The sequence below is a fragment of the Phasianus colchicus genome, chromosome 5 (genome assembly GCF_987193195.1).
Source record: "Phasianus colchicus chromosome 5, bPhaCol1.hap1.1, whole genome shotgun sequence".
Lineage (NCBI taxonomy): Eukaryota > Metazoa > Chordata > Aves > Galliformes > Phasianidae > Phasianus > Phasianus colchicus.
Window position 1 is genome coordinate 1,560,456 of NC_143440.1, and position 22,691 is coordinate 1,583,146.

Consider the following 22,691-nt stretch of genomic DNA (forward strand, 5'->3'; position numbering starts at 1 on the left):
ACTGCCAACTGAAAACAACCAGTTTTGGTTTATCTGGAATATTAGAGATTGTCTTGGAAATATTACATTTAGGTAACCCATATGTTGCTCCTGTTGTACTTGTTCAAAGACTAGAGCTACTGGTATTTCTTTATAATATTATCCAGCAAATATTTAGTCTTTGGCTATCTATGGTAGTTTTCAAATGGTACTGAATGCATCTAACTTTAAAGCTTTGTTGAACATAGGTTATTTAACAACTCATATATACTGTTATGTGCTTAAAGCAAACTGTTTATGGAAGTTATCTTTTGAAAGAGCCAGTATAATTTAAAATTGTTTTTTGCAATTTTTTTCACAATGTTTGAAGTATTAATTGTCATGGTCTAAATAGGTGATGGTAGCTATGTGTGTATAATTTCATTTAAGTACAGTAGAATGAGTAAAATTTATTTAACGGAGTATCCACCCATGCTTTTAGGCTCTGATAACAGTATTTAGGTGTTGATCTAAAAATTTCTTCTTGGAAAATGCAGACAATTGATTTAGAACACTATAGTCAAAATAATTTTTAAGCATTGAATTCTTGACTTGGTGTTTATACATCTCTTTTCACCAAAAGTGGATTCATGCTGTCTAAAGCATTTTTCTGAACTAATACTACAAAAAAATACTAAATTAATAACATTATTGTCGAAAACATTTGTGGTAAATAGTAATGGTAACAAATACGAAACTTCTGCAATTACCTCTGTTACGGGAGATACCTAGGGACATAAATTCTCTTGCTGACATTTTCCTCTAGACTGTGACAGACTATATTTTGTAGCTTAAAGTATACTTTCAACGCCCTTCTGGAAGTTAATGTAAAAAATAAGCTGTTCAATTTCCATGTAGGAAAGAAATTCACCATTCTTTACAGAGCATGGAAAAGTGTCCTACGTGAAAATGAATTGTGGTAGTAGAGGAAACCATATCCTTGTCCTACAATTTCTGTTTCAGGAGTTGCTCCAACTATGTCAATAAAATTAACATTATGATTACTGCCCCTGCTATGATGGTGAAGTCTTTTTACAAATTCTTTTTAACTGCCCTGCTAACACGTTTGTTGAAGTTTAGCAGACTGATTACTAGGAAGAGAGCAGAAGTGCCTCTAAGAGGAGAATCAGCTGCTCAAGCTTAGTAGTTTAGTATGCTTTTAGGTATTGAGTATATCACCAGGCTTCTAGCTGCTTCAGATTACTGTAAGGATGTATAAAGTCTCAAATACTAGCAAGGGTTGGTCTATTTTTAAGTGATTGAATCCAGCCTTAAATTATTCCTTCTTCAACTTAGTGTTTTGGGGCAATGTGCCATTCAGAGCTGTCATAATTAGTATTTCTTCTGGCTCAGGTTATGAGAAACAGCCATGCTTTCATGGAGAGCCACCACAGAATGAAGCCAATGTTATGTTTAGAAAACAACAGCACATATTCTGTATGCTTTTTAGGAAGGGCTTTCAGAAAGAGGGGTAAGTTTCAAAGACCATGGTTACTTATGTTGCAAGTTCATTTGTTTGCAATGATCTTCATACAACTAGATTTCTTATTTATATTTGCTGTTTGAAAGCTGCATTGAGTCCCTATCTTACCTTCAAATTATTTAACCAGCTGCACATTATCCTGTGATACATGACAGCAAAGAAAAGGAAATGGCTTGTTTCTCTTTGTGTCCTATCTTAGCAGTTCCAGCAAGTTCTTTGTATCTTTGGGGATAACTTAATGCTCTTTCCAGTGTTGGGTTTTCAGTGCACCAGATACTTTAATCAAGTTATATGATACATGATATATGATATGAGAGCCTGAACCCCATCTCTGATTTACCTGACTGAATCCCCAAGTTTCAATGTGAAATGTGAAAAGCTTATCCATTCCAGCAAATGACACTGAGGAAAAAAAATTCTTTCAATTGTTAAAAAAACCAGTATTACCCCAAACAGCAAAAATCCAGTTATAAGCTGGTCCTTGGACAGGAAAGGTTGGAATTGCTAAGTCATGGTGTTTAGGATCAGAACGAGTGGAGAGGTGATCTGTATGATTGTGATTTGTATACTTCCCTCAGTGCACAAGAACTAATGACTTTACTAAGTAACTAAGAGCCACTGATTTCCTTCTCATTCTTATTCTCATCTTTACTGCTTACTTATGGGAAACTACAAGTCCATTGCTGTTCAAAAAATCTCTAGAGTGGACACTTCTAGAAAGATATTACGTGGTATCATCTTTGCATCAAGATAACTTAATGTTTTGGGTATTGAGACTCTTATATCTTCCAACAGCATTTTAAATGATTACTTATTCTTATAATCTTACCAGTTGAGCCCAGCCGTAGCAGAGTAAAATTCTTTTGACTCTAAATTAAACACTTCTTTAATTTGCATGCTGCAGTTCACACTAGTTTCTTGTATCTATCTCTGCTGAGGAATGTTCTGTACTTCAAAATGCATGTTAGCATGTAGTTGTGTGTAGTTTCAATACTCTAATGTGAAACCACATCAAAGAATGTTATCAGATGTTAGAAAGAATGTGCATGTGTTCTGTATCAGGAGTTTCCTAGCAGTACATTTTATTTGAAAATTAAATAGAATAGCAGTAGTCACATTCCAAATGATTAATTGCTTGCTTTAATGTATTTTTAGTTGAGCCTTATTGAATCACTTCGTTTCCAGATATAAGCCTGGTTTCACAATTTTCTGAAGATTTTGTCTCTAATCTGGATATGTGTTTAAGTGTTTTCCAAGCAAGTACATGCTTGGTACAAGCATTCTTGGATCTGGGTCAGAATGCTTATGACCTTGTCATATTTAATACTAAGAAAGACACATCTGGGACAATTGGTTTCATTTTACTTTTTTTCTGAATCATTTGGACAGATTCAGTTATTACATTTTTATAAGACTTATTAGTGTAGGAAAGATGACTTAAGAATACCCCAAGGAGATGAAAATGTTCTCCCACTTCCACCAGTGACACAACTATGAATTGGTAAAATTGATTGTAGCAGCTAAGTGAATGTTTGACCCTGATTCTTTACAAACTACTCATTCTTTGTAAATTCCAAGTGGACAAAACGTAAGTCATGATCTGTACCTGTATTATGAATTATGATTATTCCAGGAAGACCGATGAGAATGTATTTAAAAAAAAAAAAAAAAGTAATGACAAGGCTATGATTTGGATACTTTGGATATTTTTGGATTTTAAAATAGTTATTAAAGTATCTCTACACTGTATTTTATAATATTAAAATCTTGTCTGTATTCATTTTAAGGACACTGATTTCTTTGTGAAATCTCCTCTGTGAAAACACTATCTTTTTACTGAATTGCAATGATTTTGCTTGATGTATCTGCCAGGTAAGTATTCTAAAGGCTAAAGCTTTGAATTGTTGACAAATTAGCTTTCATTATGTGCTTTAGTCACTTGACAAAATTATCCTAATAGATGTATCTGCATCAGATACAAATTTCGTTCTCAGTTCATCACAGACAGGAGATGTTACATCTGTCTGAAAATGAAAGGAAGATATAATAAACATTAATTTCCCATTTTTAGAAAGCATTTGAAGATGTTTATTTACGTTTATATACCAATTTGGGTGGCTTACCTTCATTTAAATGGAATAAGAACTGAGGGGGACAGAAGAGAAGGACTGTTGCAGCCGACAAAGCATGGTGACCCAGCTTGTCACCCAGTGACCTGTGAGAAGGAAATAATGAACTGTGAGTAGCTGTCATCTTAACTGTTTCTGACAGTTTGGCTATGGGCACATCTGTGTTAGTTGCATGGAAAGACCTTTGTTGTTTTCCCACTAGTGACTTTGCAGACCGCTGTGGGGTTTGCTAGCTGCCCTGCTCTTACACTTCCCCTCTTTTTTCAGTGGTAAGAACAGCTGCTGCTGATAGAGCTGACATTTCTTTTAATGATTTACTTGGCATTTATATCATTAAATACAAGGAATTGAATTGAAATAGAATTTCTGGTTATTATAAATAGAAATAATCTGTATTACTGTAAGATCTGTTGCAAAAATGTCTGTAATCATTCTGTATTACTTGCATAATTTGCAACAGTGTTTAATGTCTGTTGGTATGCTTCTTTCCTAATATCTTGTCACATTTAACTACTTTGAGTGAATTATCAGGTCCACTGGTAATGTTTTATATAGTCTAAATATAATTCTTCCTACAGTGTACAATAAAAATAGGCAACATTTCATGATTGATATATTGCAAAAACAAAAAACCAAACCAATCCCCCATATTTATTTAGTATTCTAGGAAACAATTGATGCCTTTTCTGGATTGAGTGAAATATCCATGCCTCTTCTGGTGCAATAGTGCTAACTCTTGGATAACTTCACTCGCAGTATAATTAGCATTTTCAGCTAGGAGACTGTTAAACACAGGGATGCCTGTTCTTCTAATCGTTCTTAGCAACTGATTTGAGAAAGGTGATTGTTAAGAAAAAATGGAATCATGACTTAGGAAAAATGGATGACTAACACAACGACTCATACTGTAAAGCTATTTATTTTAAAGTGTAAATGTTTTATGTATGGTTTATATAACATATTACCTTTTTGTCAGATAATATGCCACAAATATGTTGTTATGAAGTGCTTTGAAGGAGCTGAGTGTTAAAGCCCTCACTGATTGTAACGGGAAGTACAGCACACACAACCTCATTCATTGTGCTGATCGATTCCTTGCTGTAGTCTTTGGGGTACTTAAATTTGATTTTTAATTTTTATAGAATTCTTGTGTTCTTGAGTTGTTTTCTATTCTAAGTTCAGGATCTACAGTCATTAGTGAGCATATGCAAGGGAAAGAAATATTTTGCATTTGGCACAGTCTAGAGCACAGATCACAGAACTGCAGAATCGAAGGGGTTGAAAAGGATATCTCTACAAGAGGTTAGACAGGAAAGTGTCCAGCTGGAATTTTCTATGTATCCATAGAAAGAGACTCCACCATATCTCTGAACAGCTTGCCTGATTTGGTGGTGACCAGTCACTGCTAGATGTATGAAACAGTGGGTCTCTTCTCTCCTTTTTGTCCGCCTCACTAATGTAATGCACTGTCCTTGGTTATTTAAACCTAGTGCGAAGATGTTGTGGTAAATTGGGTATGTGGAGATGCTGCATTGTTTGAGGTTGTAGGTAACTTCTGAATCCATGCTTTCCCCTTTGTGTAATGTGAAATAAGTAAAACATAAAAGCGTCTTCTTGAGCGTTGGTACTGCTATTCTAATCATGAGATCCCACTGTCCTCAGGATGCAGAAAGAAAGATTACCTGTTCTCTAAGTAGATAGTAATCTCGTTATCTGTATAAAACAAAAAGGAAGGGTGCTGGCGTAGAGAAGAGGTAATCTACGTGGCTTTGTTTAGCAGCTAGTAGCAGTCAGGCTTTTCTGAATAGATTGTTTAGTTCCCAGTTTGATACCTGTGGATCACAGGACCCTACGCTTGCTTCATTAGAGACGTACCAAATTTGGGATATTCAACTGAAGAAATGGGTTTCAAATTCACCAGTCCCCTAGGGGTGTTTTTCCTTCAGAAAGGTTTAATGAGAAGGAGTTAAAAATAAGTATGTCCCAACTGGGTTGTTTGCCTCCTTTTCTAAGATGAAGACAATTAGTTGTCTTATTAGTGTGTAGTGTCTTTGTAAATCTCTTTTTGGTTAGCACAGTCTTAATTAGTGAGTTGTAGGTATTCAGGTTTTCTCTTTCTGATGAATAGTCAAATGACTTCAGAATATAATTTATATAATTTAATGTGTTGAGTATGAAGTATAGTGATTGATCCAAAGGAAGGATAGTGCCTGTGTTTGTTAAGCAGCCCAGTCAGAATACATATGGGTGCTCATTAGGAACTGTCTTTTTAGGTCTTACATTGGATTTGAGAGTGCTCACTATTTTTGTTGCAATTGAAAACTGAGGAGTTCCATTAAATCTGTGATATGTATTAAAAACTTTCATTTCAGCAATGAATGGATAGATGGATAGCAAATGCACATTTTGACAGTTTCATGTATTTATCAAGTGCTTATTATCAGCTGATAATTAAAAAAAACAAACTGTGTTAATGAACTTGCATAAACAAGGCCACTGCACGAACTGAGTCACTGAAAGCTGGCTAGTACTACCTGGCTAGTAAAGGTTGTCACTTTTTAACTGCTTAACATATTGAAAAAAGGGTCAGAAAGATTATAAAGGGATTCCTAGACAGTCAGTGTGCTAAGGATACATTGAGTCATTCTTGTAATCCTTGCCAATTTGTCAAAATTGAAACAACAAACTATTTTCCCTCTGGTGATTATGATATGAAAATAAACTCACAAAGTGAACCTGTTGTCTTATCTTCCATAGGTGAGTTACTGCCTCTTAGCACCCAGTGATCAAGTTTCAGTTTTCTTTCCTCATCATTTTCTGGGATTTGAGATGCAAAACCAGCAATACTTAGTTATTTAAAGCTACATTTAAATGAATCTTGCTGTTTCAAAACAAACTCTGAGGTATTTGGATAATGGCCTTTATAACATGCTTTAAGTTTTGGCTAAGTGCTGAGTCACCTGGTCTAGGTGATATTTGAAGTCCCTTCCAACTGATCTATTCAGGTCTAAATTTTCCAAAGGTACAGAGAGGGCATTGAAAATAAGAACAGATGAAATTTAGTTGTGCAGAAAAATGGAGCGTGCAGAATACCAAGGAACTAAATAGTGAAGGAATTTGGGAGCAGAGGACAAACTCTCTTGTGCTTTGCCTGTTGCATATAGTTTTAGTGTGGTTTCTTTTGTTCTTTTTTTTTTTTTTCTGTGAGTGGTGGTGGTTTGTGTTGTGTTGTTTGTCTTTTTTTCTACTTTGTTGAGATATGAGTTTATTTCTGGGTAATGTGTGAAGAAAGAAGTGTTTCTTAGCTTTCATTTTCAAATAATCATCTCATATAATCCTAATATAATTTTATTAACAAAGATAGGAAGTTCTAAATGACAAGACAAAGTAATTGATGTGAGTTGAAAAGTAGTTGGATAATGCTTTTAACAATAACTCTTTTAACAAGGGCAGGCTTATTTGCCATCTTTTTTCTTGTGCATTACTTAATTCATTTTTAAAGGCCTTAAGCAATGAAGCTTCTGTTACTTCCCTTGGGTGTGTCTTTTTAACAATTTAATATTCTTCCCTGTTAGGAATATTTTTTTTCTGATATTGAGTCAAAAATTATAATCATCTCAATATACTCCCATCAATCCCCCTATACTACTACTTTTGCACATTCCCCATAATTTTGATTGGAATTTATGCCTCTCGATACAACAGTTTGGTTTAGTTTACTTATATGTTGTTCCTTAGCGAGTCTATATTAGTGAGAAAGGTATTTTTCTTAATTTCTCACATTACTTTGGCTTACCACCATTCTTGGAGAGTCTTACATTTTAATACACGAGTGTGTCCAAGGAGAAATACTAAAGCCTTTTATTTTATGCATTCAAAATCATGTGTCATTTCTTTGTGATCTTTTTATGTTCCTTACTGACGTAAGCCCATGTGAGAGGTGATTCTGGCACTTAAGAGCCTTAACAGTGAGTGCATTTTCTGAGTCTTATACTAAGGTTGCCCTACGTGCTTGGAAAAATGTGTGACCCGAATTTCTGTATTCAGAAGTGATAATTCTATGTACAGCTTTTTGCTTTTGATAGAGTCAATATGGTGTCTTGAATATTTATACTATATGCAAAGTGAAAGGCAAACTGTCCAGCAGCACTAGCAGACAGTTGTATCACACCAGCTTTTAGCTGAAATCCTTATTCAGGCTGTGGCTGCTCTTCTGACTCTTACACTTGAGTCTGCTTTCGCTTGCTCAATCTGTTTAGCTGCAGGGATTTTTAGTGATATTAGCTATTTTAATATATCTGGATTACTAACATCTTTACTGTAAAAGGAATAGCTTTCAGTCAATCTAAAGGCTTTTCATTACATGCTTTTGTTTTCTAGCAGTATTACTTCATGTGAGTGCTGCTCCATACCGGGGTAGTACTCCTAAAGCAAACATTTGTATCGACTAAATTAAGCTTTGTGTCAACATGATAGAATTCGGTTCTATTTTCTCCTCTCTCCTGAATTAAAATATATAACTGCAAAAGTGTATTTTCTGTTCTAATTTCAGTGATGCTGTGTTTATCAAAAATCCTGTCCTTCTTGTATTTGAGTCAATGGCAATGCTGGCAGGACTATGTATTGTAGATGTGACCTTAAAGATCACAGAGATGACCGTTCTTAGTATGGTGAATAGAGAGCTCTAAGCAGTGCCCACTTGTCTGTCAGTGACCAAATACTGAGTGGTGATATTACTCATACTGTTCTTCCAAGCGGAAGCACTCATATTATTAAATCAGTGGATAAATTTTTGATATAGTTTTGTTTTTCAGAACTCTTGAAATTTTCCTGCACTTTGTAGAATGAAACTATGAGGATAAAACTGCGAGTCTTTTACTTCTATACAATAGGATCTTAAATTTTCAAAGAGCTTCTTTAGAGATTTCAAAATTCTCCATTTGTTGATCCACACCATTACAGCTTTTTATAAAGTGGAAAGTTAAATTATGCTTTCAGGTGCATTTTTGACAGTTAGAATGTGAAATTATATTTAGAAATCTCTGTGGGATATTTCTAGTAATACAAATGTCCGAAAGCCTGATAATAAAGGATAAAGCCAATTTGCAATGGGGTGTTTTAATTAAAAATTAATGTAATTATTTTAAGTATGTGTGTATGTGTTTGCATTTCTGGGTGCAAGGGTGAGTGTGCCTCTATAAAGGAGCCAGATGTGTAAACTGATAGACTTTTGTCCCTCTGTACGACTTGATCAGAACCTCACTGGTATTGCTTAGAATCCTGGAGGATCTTGTCCTAAAGCTGCTGGTTCCCTCTGTGGCCTTGTGGTAAAGACAATTCTTGTGGACTATAGTCTCCTAAAACAGTTTTCTCAATCTGATCTGCTCACTTTCAGGGTGTTCTGGGACGTATGAAGATGTGTGCATTTTACAGGTCATATCTTCTATTTATGGCTTTGAAACACTTTCTGCTGGGGGTGAACAGACCAGCAATGTTTCTCATTACAGTCTGTCAGTGAGGCATTTTCAACATATCGTGCACTGTTTCTTCTTTTACTGTATGTCTTTCCCAACAAATATCAGCAAGAATGACTACTGGTGTTTTCTATTTCTGAATTCCATCCTTTTTTTTCTTCTGCTTTTAGCTTAATGTGGACTTCAAAATAATGCTGATCAGTGGGTTTCAGATAACGGTCTAGGGAATTTCCTCATTTTGTTGTTCACTGAATTCCTTCATTTTTAGATATGTATGATCTTTCTACATCTTAAACTATTTTTATGACAAACTGGAGCACTTGTTCATTAATAACCCACTGACAACATGAAGACAGTGAATTTTTAAAATGTGACAATTAAGGTTCCTTTCCAATCTGGTTCCCCAAAGTGAAAGTTAATATCTTTTACTCAGAATTATAAAACATTGCTTTCATTTCAAAAGGCATGTGACATAGTAAGATAAATTTTATATTATAAGGTACTCTGTAATGAATTGATAATGACACTTAGAACTGTTAATTTTTTTTCCTCAGTCCCTACCATGGATGTGCAAACAGTTTTTATTAGCTAAATAACGCTGTCAGAACTTTTATTTTCTTTCTGAAGTCTAGAGAAGATATTTTTAAAATGAATTTTTATTCCTTTTTCATTTGACCTTGCCAGTAGGGACCTCTGTTCAGTGTTTCATCCAAAGAAGACACCTTTGACAGTATGGTTGCTCTTCCCCTACAAGCACACTGCCTCTGTGTCATCACTGAATTAGAGCCTAAGTTCTTCTGTTGTCCTTCAACCCCTGAACTTCTGGCCTGAAGGCAGGAATATTACTAGCACAGCTATGCTGAAACAAAAAGCAGAGAATGCAAATATGAAACTGTGTGGGACCAGTCAAAACTAAGCATTTTTGTACGTTTCCCACTTAAAAAATAAAAGGCAACACTTTCACTTGAAGCTTGAGCTTAACTTTAGGCAGCTTTAGCTTGTTCAGTGACCCAGGAACAAATACCATCATCCTATTAGTACCCGCAATGTGAGATAACCACACCATGACAGTCTCTTGAACTCCCATGTATACATATGTTTTGAGGAAAGAGAAAATAATGTGTTTTCATTTGGTTGTTTTTTTTTCTGAGGAGTGTTTCTGCATGGTGACAATTATGATTATTCCAATCCATTAAAAATAATTTTAAAAAATCCTTGTGGCATACATAATGGATCCACAGACAGCAATAGTAGAAATCATCCAAAATAATATTACAGTATTGCATGTTAGAACGTGTATCTTTCCATCTTCTTCATACTGAATGAAACCACTACAAGGATGTGTCAGCATTACTAAGGTAGCATGGAGTTTCTTAAGTATGAGTTAAATTTTTCTTCATGAATTTGTTCAAGAAGTGTAGCCTTCCTATCTAGAAAATTATATTAAATTAATCTGCAGGTTTAAAATTAATCAGTGTGCAGTCCAACAGTCATTTCTCAGTCACTCCTCAATGTTTATCTAATAGATTTCTATCATATTCCCTGTCTTTTCTCTTCAAGCTGAAGAGTCGTATTCTGCTCTATTATTTGTTGCATAGAAACCTGTGATCATAGTAGTTACAGCTCTTCACACTTCTGCTAGTTTTGTTGTGTATCCTTTTCACAAGGCAAGAATCAGAACTGCTTGTATTCTCACAACATGCTGTGGCATAAGATTATTTTCATTCTTGTTCTACGCACCTTTTCTAATAATGCCTAAAATATGGTCTGCTGTTCTGACACTGATCTGCTGTTCCAATGTGGTTTCCATAGGGCCTTCTGCTATTGCACTATCTTCAACAGGCGACCAGAATCATAGAATGGTTAAAGTTTCAAATGATCAATGCAGTCCAACCGTCCACCTACCACCAAGATTGCCCACTAAACCATGTTCTGAAGTGCTACCTCTACCCTTTCCTTAAATACCTCCAGGGATGGTGACTTTACCACCTGTTCCTATGACTCACTACTCTTTCTGAGAAGAAATTCTTCCTAACATCCAATCTGAATTTCCCCTGGAGCAGCTTGAGACTATTCCCCCCAGTCCTATGTTAGTCAGCCTTAGGAGTTAATACAAGAGCTATAGGGATCAGTATGGGGTAATAGTCCACAGATGCTGTGAGACCTGTCTGCGTGTTTTGTTTTCCTTTGGATGTGAAGATTTGGTCCGACAGGGATGATGGTGAGGTAAACACTGCAGAAGGATCTTTGCACCATTCAGTCAAACCAGAACTATGGCGTGACAGATTCCTATATAATGCTAGTTAGGGTTAGGAAGTACAACTTCCCATTTACAGACTCTTGAAGAAACTGCTGAAGTGTTCATCTGAAATCGAGATTTTCTGGCACATCTGAAGTGGTAAAAAAAAAAAAAAAAAAAAAGATATGTATATTAAGTAAACAATATTTAAATGATCATAATACTTGGACCAAATTTATTGTGGGTGTCTTTCAATTGCCTGGGAAGAATTTGTCTTACTATAAATTAATAAGCCTAGACTCAGTCATGTAAAACAAAGTTGCTGAATCTGGAAGTCAAATTTAGACTCAGTTTTCTGTTAATTACGTGGTCTTATTTTCCAAAATATTCTATGTATGAACCTTAAAAAAAAAAAAAAAAAAAAAGTATTATGCTAGTGAAATTGAAATCCAAGATCTCAGATTTCTGCTCTTGCCTAGCCTAGTGCTGCAAAACAGTTGTGAAGGTGATGATTTTTATTCTTAGGAGCTCCTAGCATTACTGGACGAGTGAATGTTTCTATCAAGACTACTTTGGTATTTTATCCACGCCTGGAGTTTTGCATGTCTGATTTTAAGTAACTGGGAACAGGTCTTGATTGAAATAGAAATTTGGCAATGAGTGAGTTTTTTTTTTCCTATTCTGTCTTGCTTTCAGCATTAAGCAGTAGCAAGCATGCTCATAATACTAATACATAATACATAATACATAATATAGGTTCTCCCTATAGTTTATTGTTCATGTAATAACACATACTCTCTTCTTCCAAACCCATAGCAAAGATTGGATTTCTAAGGTTTCCCTTTCTTCTTCCCTCGTTTTGATATCAAGTATATTATGTTGGGCTTTGAAATACATTTTTTGATAGCTGTTTTATTATTTTTATTATTTTAAGAGTACGTATTTGTCAGTCTGAAAGAATTTTTACTCATCCCTCTAATCCCATCACTTTAGGGAGGTGGGAGGTTGGAATAAAAGAAAAGGGGGAAATTGAGGTATCTGTTTCATGAGGTCCTGGTTTTCGATTTAAGAATTTTTCAAAAAACAAAAATTGATTTTTTGCTAGGTTATATTATTTGAAGTTTGAGTTCTATCAGCTAGTTAATAAAGGCAATTATCAAAGACTTAACTAAGCTTAGATAATAATTAGATTCAAAACATACAAACAAACCCTAAACAGAGAAAAACAGTTGACATGCACTACAGAATTTCTATTTCTGCATGCTTATATCATGTATTTATGTTCAAGAAAAGGTACAGGTATGCTAAAAAAAACCCAGTCTAGGGTTTGAATAGATGCAACACTTGTATGTATGCTTAAAATGAAACAGGTTTTTTTCACATAAGTTCTGAGACAATAATAATAATGATAAATCTAACATTTAATTGTCTTGCTTGTTTGACTTGTATTTAAATGGTTGTTATACCTGTCTGGATGAAAACACTGTGGTGTTTTCTTCATTCAGACAATTTCCTGGAACGCTGCAGTACTTTGCACAAATTCTGTCCTGTTAGTTCAAATTCTGCGTATCGTATAATCTTCTTATTTAAAATGTTGATGGAAATGGTTTGCTCAGCTGTTATGACCTTTATCCTTATGAAATGTATAGTGTCTAAATGATTTGAAGCCACATCCTCTCTGCATATTTCCTTTTGTACATTGTAGCAATGTCAATGCCTGCAGAGAAATAAGCATTCCTTCACCAGGAATTTTTAATGTAAAATGCATAACATGCCCACTAGAAGATCTGCTTTGTATACTTTGTATATTTGCTTTCTTCTGAGAATATAGATGACATTCATTCCTTTCTGCATTTTCCCTAAGTGCTCAGTAACAACTTAGTAGACTTTCAAGCTTATGTTGAAATAATGTTTAGCTAGAATTCATGAACATTATCCTCATGCATAACAGAAAATGAAATAAGTAGATTAGAAGGAAAATTACCTATCAAGTACTGCTAGTTTCATTTTGTTCCACGATGGCTTTGAATACTGAGATTATAACAGTAGTTCAGGTTTAAATGTCAACTTAGAAATCATTCTCTAAATGGTTTGATTTCTTAAAAAACTTTTTTTGTTCCCCTCAAGATAAACAAAATCTCACACCTGAAAATTGTACTGACCCTACTACCATTTATGGACTTTGTCTTGCAAAATTCTCAGCGCTTTTCCAAATCTAATGAAACTTTTACACATCTGGTTAATTGAACTGCATTAATGTTTGATTTTAGTAGAGTTTTATAGATGCACACATTTGCTTTGCTTGATTATGCCTGTTTGCTCAGTATGAAGGGCTGTATGATTTGCACAGAATTGCAATATAGAAGGGTACTCAAACTATGGGGAACTTCTAATAAGGGGCAGTAATTCCTAGACCTGTTTTTTCTCCCCTTCATTTGCCTTTGCCCGTCTACCTCAATTTTCCTACTTCATAGTAGTATATCTTGATAAATCAGAAGAACCCAAGGTTACTACTTTTGTGATCAGCACATTTCATATTAAATATCTGTCTGTTAATTAAGCAAATTTTCTTACGTTATTGTGGGCTGTTTGATGAATGTGACTCACGTCATCTGCACAATTCATGGCACTGTCAGTAGAACGTCTGCTGCTGGACTGAGATTTTTCAAATTTTCAATTTCTGTGAATTAGCACAAAGGCAGCCTTTTCTGTAAGTATTTGTAGAACTGAAATAGTTTAAATGATACATCCACAAGAAAAGGTAACTAGAGCTTTTCTGTTAACTAATACGTGACAGATATGATTAGTAATCCTTTTAGGAGAAAGACAGCGTCCCAATATTTCCCTTTTTCATAATGGGCTCATTGGTATGTCAAATGAATATGGAAGTAGGAAGCAGGGAACAGCATTTTATACTTTTAATACATAAACACATAATGATAATGTGTTATAATTTTGTTTTACTTAAGCCCATAAGAACCCAGGTAAAAAATAACGGCATTTAGAAGTAGTTTCCTCTGCTTAACAGTCTCCAAGGGAGGAATCTCTAAATTAGTTTCTCCCCCCTACCCCCAGCAAACATGCAGCCCTTTATGCTAGTCCCATTAATGTTCAGTAATAAGTTAGTCTTCAAATATCAATAAGATGATGTGGTCTTGATGGAAGTTAAATGTCCCTAAATCCTATGAATTGATCTGCAGGAGCTGTTTTCCACATGAGTGGTGTCTTCACCCAGGCATACATCCGCAGAACGGTGGAGGTCAGGGTGATGAAGGAGGAGCGGGCTTGGCGGCACACATGCACTCTATTCCTGACAGTGTCTTGCTTCAGCAAAGGGAAGTGAAGCGCGTATACCATGCTCAGTGGCATTTCCAAATGCAGCTCAGCTGGGGGCCTGTGCTTATTGCATCAGTGGCACATACTGAGAAAAAAAGGAAATACATAATTTTGTCAAAGTAGTAGATCACAATCTCCCCCTCCTCCTTGAAAATCATCACCAGCACACACTAATAGCTCTAATAGATACAGATTTTATGCATATTTCAGTCACAGCAGTATTTCTAATGCATATGTGAAAGGGTCCTTAATTTATGTCTACCAACTGTGTGGTGCCCTTCTTTTGGGTAATGTCATCATCCTAATGGTGTTTCTATTATACTCAAAGGTAGCAAATGAGGCTTATTGCAGGAAGGTAATTGATTTTCACTGAGTGAAAATGTAAATAGCCATAAGAAATCCCATGAAAGACAAGCAGTTCAAAATTGCCAGAAAAAAAATATATATATTCATATACATTACTTATTGGTTTTAGTACCTGTAAAATGTTTCTTATTTTAAGAAACCCACAATGACTGTATTTCACATTATTTTATTTCAAATTGAAGTAAAAATTGGAGAATTTAGATGATTTTGTCTTAACCAGTTTGACTGCACGTTTTATGAAAATTACTATCGTGTTCAGTAAGGGTGCTTCATTTTGTCAGGTTCCTCTGAAGTGGAAACACTGTGAATAAAATTCCTGACATAGAAGAGTAAAGAAAAATGGTCTGGGATTTCAGTAGTAAGAGGTACTCATTTAATGCACCCTCTGTGTACATTTTTCAGTGTGAGCTTTGCATCTGAAGGGTTACAGGGGATGGTGCAGTTTATTCAGACCTCAGGATTCCTGAAGAATGTGTGAGTTAAAAAGAAAATGTGCCCTTGATGTTCAGCATGCATCACAGCTATCGTTTTAGGGAGTTGTTTTAGGTCAGCAAAAACAGCCACCTGTGGTTATAGTCTTTCTGTGCATTTTGCAAAGTGTAGGGGTCTTTTTGTTGTATTTTAACTGAGAATATCATCTTCCCATGATTTTTTTTTTACTTTCCACAGTGTGCTCCTGATTGCCAAAGTGATACCTGCAAGTAAGGGCAGAGCTGATTAGATGCACATTTATCTCATTTTTATATTGCACTGAGTTTAAAGTTATGTGTGTTTTATGATCGAGGACTGATGGCAATAGCTCATTTTTCTCCCATGAATAAACTGATTTTCAAATCTCCCAATGAGTAAATGACCAGGAAATCCTGCACACTTTAAACCCTGCTGGCTACAGCCATTATCTCCTAAGTCATAGTTTTGTCCCAGCATAATTGTTTGGAGGTTTTTGTCCTGTAATTATTATTTTCATAACAAAAAAACGCTCTGCAAATAATTCAGTTTGTTCAGAATCAGAGCACTTTAGATTTCCTAACTAATGAGTGTTTATGCTTCCGGATTTTGCCTGTAGGAAAATAAAAAGCCCCATAGATATTTCCCTACAACGAGAGAGCTGAGAATTCTCTCTGTGTTTCAGTATGGAATAGCAATGCTCCTATTAAATATATATGTAGGAGATCTTATTTTCAAAGGGTCTACAGATGACACTATAATTAGTTCCTTTAATTGGCCTCTGCATTTAGTGTTTTTCTGTGGATGTTTTGTATGTTTTTGTTGAGGTATGTAAACACAGGTCAAGCTTTGCCTTTTGCATAAATGCAAAACAAAGGAGAATGCACTCTAATTTTGTATGAACAGAAAAGTTTTTTTAAAATATATTTAATATTCATAATCAATTTTATGGAATTTACTTGCTGGAAAAGTGCCTATGTATTATAAGCAGTAAAACTCAAACTGATTGTTTTCTGTTGGTTTTGTTTTGTTTTTTTTTTTTTAATAGACAGAAGAAACAAATCTGAATTACTTTCTGTCTGTGCAGTTTCTGGTTGCCTGCCCTTGCAGATTTTGGAGCTGTGCCTCTACTAATTTGAGGACACTGTTAACAAAGCTAACAAGGAATGTAATACCTAACAAAAGGAAAACTGGTGTGCTGAAATATTCCATTTTTCAGAGGAAAAAAAGATGCATGTCTCAGGCAAATATGTTGCAAAATCCTCTACCTGTCCACTATATATTTATAGCTGAATTACATAGCCATAGGTTTCACTGTTTTAATTATTGCAAGCTAACTAAGTCTGGCATCCTTTTTTTTTTTTTTTTTTTCCTAAAAAACTAAAAGAGTAGCTGGCAATCTGTAATTCTGTAGCTGAGGCTTGAATCTGGAAACTTGAATACTGGTTAATTGGGAGTATTTGAAACTTGAATCCAAATGCTTTTAAAAAATCATGCCATTTTGTTGTTTGACACTAATTTTCTACCCAGCATGTATTAGCAATGACTGAAATTAGCTCCCAGTGAATTATAGTTAAGTTATTTTATGCCATCTGCAAGGAGTTTCTGATGGCAGCACTGTCTTTTATTTTTTTTATTAATTTAATTCACTGAGAATTTAGAGCTTGTGGAAGGTGAATTTGACAGCATTGCAGGCCTCCTGCTTCGCGGCACTTATGCAGCATCATAAGTGGAATTTCCACTGCTGCAGGGCTTAGCCATGACTTAGAGGTACAGATTCAGCTTCCAACCTGGTATAAATTCTTACTGTTTCTCTAAACTCCACTGCTTCAACAAATTGGCAGTTTGCACCAAGTGAGGATCTGACCACTTTTGCAAGGTAGAAGTGAGCTTTACGGGGTTGTGAAATCCTAATCAGACAGAAGTCAACGCAGGTTAGTTTGCCTTTTACTTGTGTAAAACCAGGATCATATACCTCACATAGTGATTGGAGCAGCAAGAATTCCAGTAGCGCCAGGTCTGGTTGCAAGTCTTGTTGTACAGGTCATCACTAGAAACTGCACTGAATCTATTTATCCAACTACATCTGTGCTTTATGCTTAAGTGTCTCTTCTCAGATAATGTCTATCAGTAGGGTATCTTAAGTCTTAAATAGTACAATCAAGAAATAGTCAGTAGTAGGATGCTTTTCATCTGTAATTTTATTTTTAGCCTAAGGTTTCAGCAATTTAACTTTTCTATAAAACTCACATGTGCTAAGTTGGTGTTATTACATGACACTTAATGTGCACATCTGAACTGCATTATCTATTATGAACCATAGAACTCATTAGTTTTCTAATGAGTGTTGAAATTACTGAGATCTGGGAAACAGAAGTGATACTCTGAGAATTGAACATGATTTTTTCTATCTTGGAAATTTGAGACTGAAACACAGTAGTATGAAATTACAACATAAAGTTGTATGCTTTTGGATCAGAACCTTTATCAGACACGTGGATTTGCTGTGGTAAGTTACAGGCAGTGTCTGAACTTCACCATTTTCCACCCCTTATAAAGAAATTAAATGATGGTGGATAGTTAATATTCATAAGAAGTCACCAAAGAGATGATTTGCTTCAGAATAAATATGATTGAATTAGAAATGCACAGTACTGATACCCTGACCTCAAACAAATGAGTTTCTTATTTATACAAATGTGCTTAGTTACACTACTCTGTTAGTCTGTTAATTGTGTCCGTATATTTAGTAGATATGTAACTTAATTCCAGACTTAATTGAAAGGTTTTATATGGAAAAATGAGAGGGGAATGGCAGTTCATTCAGACTTTTGAAGAAACTAATCAGCATTTTAAAAAAGGAAATTGCTTTCTATAGAGTAGATGTATTATTTTTAGGGCTTCAATTTAAAAATGATTGCAGATTTTAAACTTCTGTAAGGAAGTAATGTTAAGCTCTGGCAATGCTGTTTCTTTACTATTGTTCTGCAGTTAACATTTCTAAGCTCTGAAACAACTGGTAAAGTGGTTGAAGTAAGTAAATAAGTAATAAAAAGCACATCAAAGTAGTTATGATGAGACAGCCAGATGGCAGAGAATTGCAGTTCTTGCTGTAATTTTATCAAAATTACTATTGTCATGGCATGTTAGTTTTCATAAGAATTTGTACAGTCACTGATCTTATACAGACAAATTAATTTCAGGTTCTCTCATGTGTAGTCACATAACAGCTATACTTGAGCATGCACAAAGGAAAATTAAATAATCATAGTCACATAAACTTGAAAAGCGGCACAATTTCTTAAGTTTACCATTCCATAACGTCTTGGGATCAGCGATCATTTTTCTTATGGTAGACTCAATTTGATCTACAGCAGTTCTGCCATTATACAGTTTCTGCTGCATTTAATCTTCATTATGAAAAGATAGAGTATCATCTAATAGGGTAGAATTAGTAGTAATGTGCAAGCATTGTAATAATTCCTGTGAGTTGTATCATTTCATGGAGTTTCATACTTTTTCCTCTCATGAAACTACTGGGATGAAAATAATTGAGCCACTTAAGTTTCATAAATATGTTATCATTACATGTTTTCCTTTTGGTATAGCATATCCCATCTCCTATAAAGGATTGCAGAGGAGGAAAGAATGAGAATTGCATATTGTGAGTACAGAATCATATTTTGATCTAAATCTCCTGTAGGATAATGGCAGGCTTGAACTGTTCATTTTCCATCACTGTGCAGCCTGAAACAGAAAGCCCCATGGCAGCAAAATATGGTCACTACAGAAATCAAAGTAAGGAAGTGTTACGACACCTTTTTTTTCTTTTCTTTTTCTTTCTTTTAATTATGGTGATAAATGTTTATGTTCCTGAAAGCTTGGTAGTAATACAAAACACAACAAATGAGCCTGAAATTTCTGCGTTGGTGAAATTTTATTGACTTCAATTATCCCTAAATTCAAATTATCTAAAAAAATATTAATACTGAAATGGAATTACTAAATTAAGACTTCTGACTGTTGCTTTGAACTTTAAACATCTTTTCCAAAAATTAAACTGTTGGGCATATACTCCCTATTTTTGCCAACAAGTACAAAAGCAACTCAGTACAATAATCCACTGTCGGTTGTAACATACAAAGCACTTGACCCAGAAAGAAGCAGTGATTAATTAGAATTGGGAGTGTCTTGGTGTAGTTTATATTATGCTGACAAAATGAAGTTGCAAGTGTATTTTTCTCATAAACTGACATGGTACTTTGTTGGCTGTTTTGGTTGCATTTCTCTCTGCAAACTCCTATTCTCATTGCTTCAGAGACATTCTTTATCTGTCGGGATTTTCTTTTGAGCATTTACTGTATGAAGAGAGTGACTGAGAATATCACTGTGGCTCTTGGAGAATAGTAATTAAAAAAAAACCAAACACTCCAAGCAGGCATGAAATATTAACTGAAACCAAATGCAAAAAGATGTGGTTATCAGCAGATTACTCCACATGGCATTAATTAATGCTTGACATGCAAAGGAATCCAACTTGAGAGAAGAGAAACACATATGTGTTTGAAAGCATAAGAAATATATATGAATACCTATTTTTCAAATGCTTATTCAAATACATATGTGGGAAAGCATTACACTGTTATTCTAAGCTTAAAACCAGCATAAGGATCTGTATCTAGTTCCACTTCTTTGAGCTGGTTTTCTTTTCCATTCCTGTATATGAAATTTCTCCCTCTCCAAACAGTCAAACTGGGCTCTGAGATTCTTGCTGGTGGTTCTCACTGATGCTACAAGACTCCACTGATAAAAAGATATTTGAATCGCTGACATTTGTTAAGTCCCAATGTCTTTTTAAGGACTCTATTGTCATGATAATGTGGCACAACACAATGGGAGCATGTTAGAAAATCAGATTGTTTCCACATAAGCAGTTTTTAATCAACACATCTGAGAGAACTTTATTATGGAGTTGCATATGGGACTATAGGAAGTTTACACTAAAGTAGACCTGAACTGAAGTTGAAGAATTGCCTCCTACGTGGATCTTTGCAGTGCTCCAGGGTGAAATGGTTCTCACAGAAAGCAGCTTTATTGCCCCATACCTTGTGCAGTTCGTTATATGTTCTGCTTGTGGCATTTACTTCACGTTACTGTGGTCTCTAATCTGCAAATTACCTGCAAGAGGCACGTGCACTCAAAAAATTATTTACTACAAATTTTGGGGCCCCACAAGGAGGCTCAAAATGAGAGAGTTAATAATTCTTGCATTGAAATTCCACTTGTATATTGAGCTGATGGCATATGTTCTTGAGATTTTACCCATAAATGGAAAGCTGAAATTACACTGCAAAGTGAAGCTGTATTCAGCCACACATTAATCTTATGTATATTTATGGAGGAAAAAAAAAAAAGGAAAATCATTCTAAGAGTAATGACAATGATCTGATAAGATTAGCTTAATGTAGAATAAAATAAATAGGCAAAACCTACTAATGTGATGGAAACAGATACTGCTTGACAAATCTATCACAAAATGGAATAGTTGAAAACTAGTATAGAGAAACCAGGAGGGAGGGAAGATCAAAAGAGAAAAGAAAAAATTAAGCAAGTAATAATATTAGCAGCTGGAGACCAGAACAAAAAAAGAAGAAAAAGAAAAAGAAAAAAAGCAGCATTCTGTTGAAAACCTGCTATTATCAAGATACAGTTTTTAATGTGGCTAAAAATCATGCTTAACAACAAAAACAAGATTTAATTCATTATGAAAATACCCAAGAGCCCAAAAATCATGCTTAACAACAAAAATAAGATTTAATTCATCATGAAAACACCCAAGAGTCCTGAACTGCTCTCCTTGGAAATTGCTGAAAAAATAGTTTTTAATCTAGTACTTCTCTCCTTTTTTTTAGCATGTGAAAAACTGAAATAATATATATCACGTGCAGATGCACTGACCTGTTGTATGGCAAATAAAAGATATTGGTAATTGTGCAATATAAACAACAGTGAACAAGAAATTCTTAATATATGAGACAGAGAACTAACAGAATATCCCCAAGATTTTCCTGGATAGTAATTCAGTAGTTTTATTTGTTTAGTCTAGCTAAATGCAGAATGTTAATTTCTTTAGGCTAATCAATATGATCTAAAAAAATCAGAGGCAGGATCTGCAATATGGATGACTTCTACTTTGTCCCAAAGAATCAAGAAGTCAACACAGATGCATATTTAAATAACAGCTCATCCGCAGAACACGTTACAGGATTGAGCCTTAGATGTCTCCTTTGTATTGGTATATGTGTTTAGTGTTTTGACTAAGCTGGTGGAATTACTCATGTATTCTACTTCTCTGTTTTCTACATCTTCATGCTGTTGCTCAGTGAGGCTAAAGATACAAATGTTTTGCCCTCTTTAAGGATCAGATTGCGGTGCTTTGCAATGCCATTTGAAACTAGTTGCAAAAATTTAAGTATAGGGTAGAGCACACTGGGAGATCTGAAGTAGATGTTTGTTGCTATTTCTTTTTGAATGGACGTGGAGAATCCATGTCCAATTGTGATGACTGCTTGGGTTATACCTCTTGGCGTTACTTCTCAGTCACCTCATTTAATTAACAAACAAAAACAGCACACCTTTTCAATGCTCTCCTTCCTCCAGGAGTAACCTTGAGTCCTAACTATGACTTGGAGAGAGTGGATGATTTCCTGTGTAATTCTTTATGTAAGTCTTTATGCAACACTATTCATTAGCTGAGTTTTGTTAACGGATTTATTTCAAATACTCTTCTGAGCGAGGAGATCTGCATTATTTTAAATAGCAGACCGGACACAAAATGGCAGGAAAATTTCTCCAAGAAAATATATATATATTTAAACAGAACTGTAGAGAGATGTGTACATTAAAAACAATTAACTGAGTTGCAAAACTGGTGATATAAAATGCACATGTTGTCTTCCTAATACAAAGCCATATTGATACTGAACTGCTTGTGTATTTCTAGAGGAGCAGGACTTCTGGCCATCATTGATGGAACTGACTTTGTGTTTGTTAGTTGTCTGCCCCCCAGCTCTTCCTGCTGGTGTTTCTGAGAGCAGCAGGGCAACTGTCAATGGTGATCAAACTTTCTTCAAAGAATCTAGTATTCTGAAAAAGAGCAGCCAACCTCTGCCAATGGACAGTTCCCTGGAGGAGAACAC

At 35.0% G+C, this 22,691-nt stretch overlaps 1 protein-coding gene across 20 annotated transcripts in view; it reads left to right on the forward strand.

The window, feature by feature from the left end:
* The window catches only part of LOC116237840 (uncharacterized), a 202,483-nt gene that overhangs the window by 121,242 nt on the left and 58,550 nt on the right, over positions 1-22,691 (forward strand). Inside the window, exon 1 of one of the 20 annotated variants that reach the window (XM_090140148.1) lies at positions 3,480-3,739. The exons of the other annotated variants lie outside the window; for them this stretch is intronic. The gene's annotated coding sequence lies outside the window, so the exon portion shown is untranslated. Of the gene's footprint in view, positions 1-3,479; positions 3,740-22,691 lie in introns of those variants that run through there. 20 annotated transcript variants of the gene reach the window in all.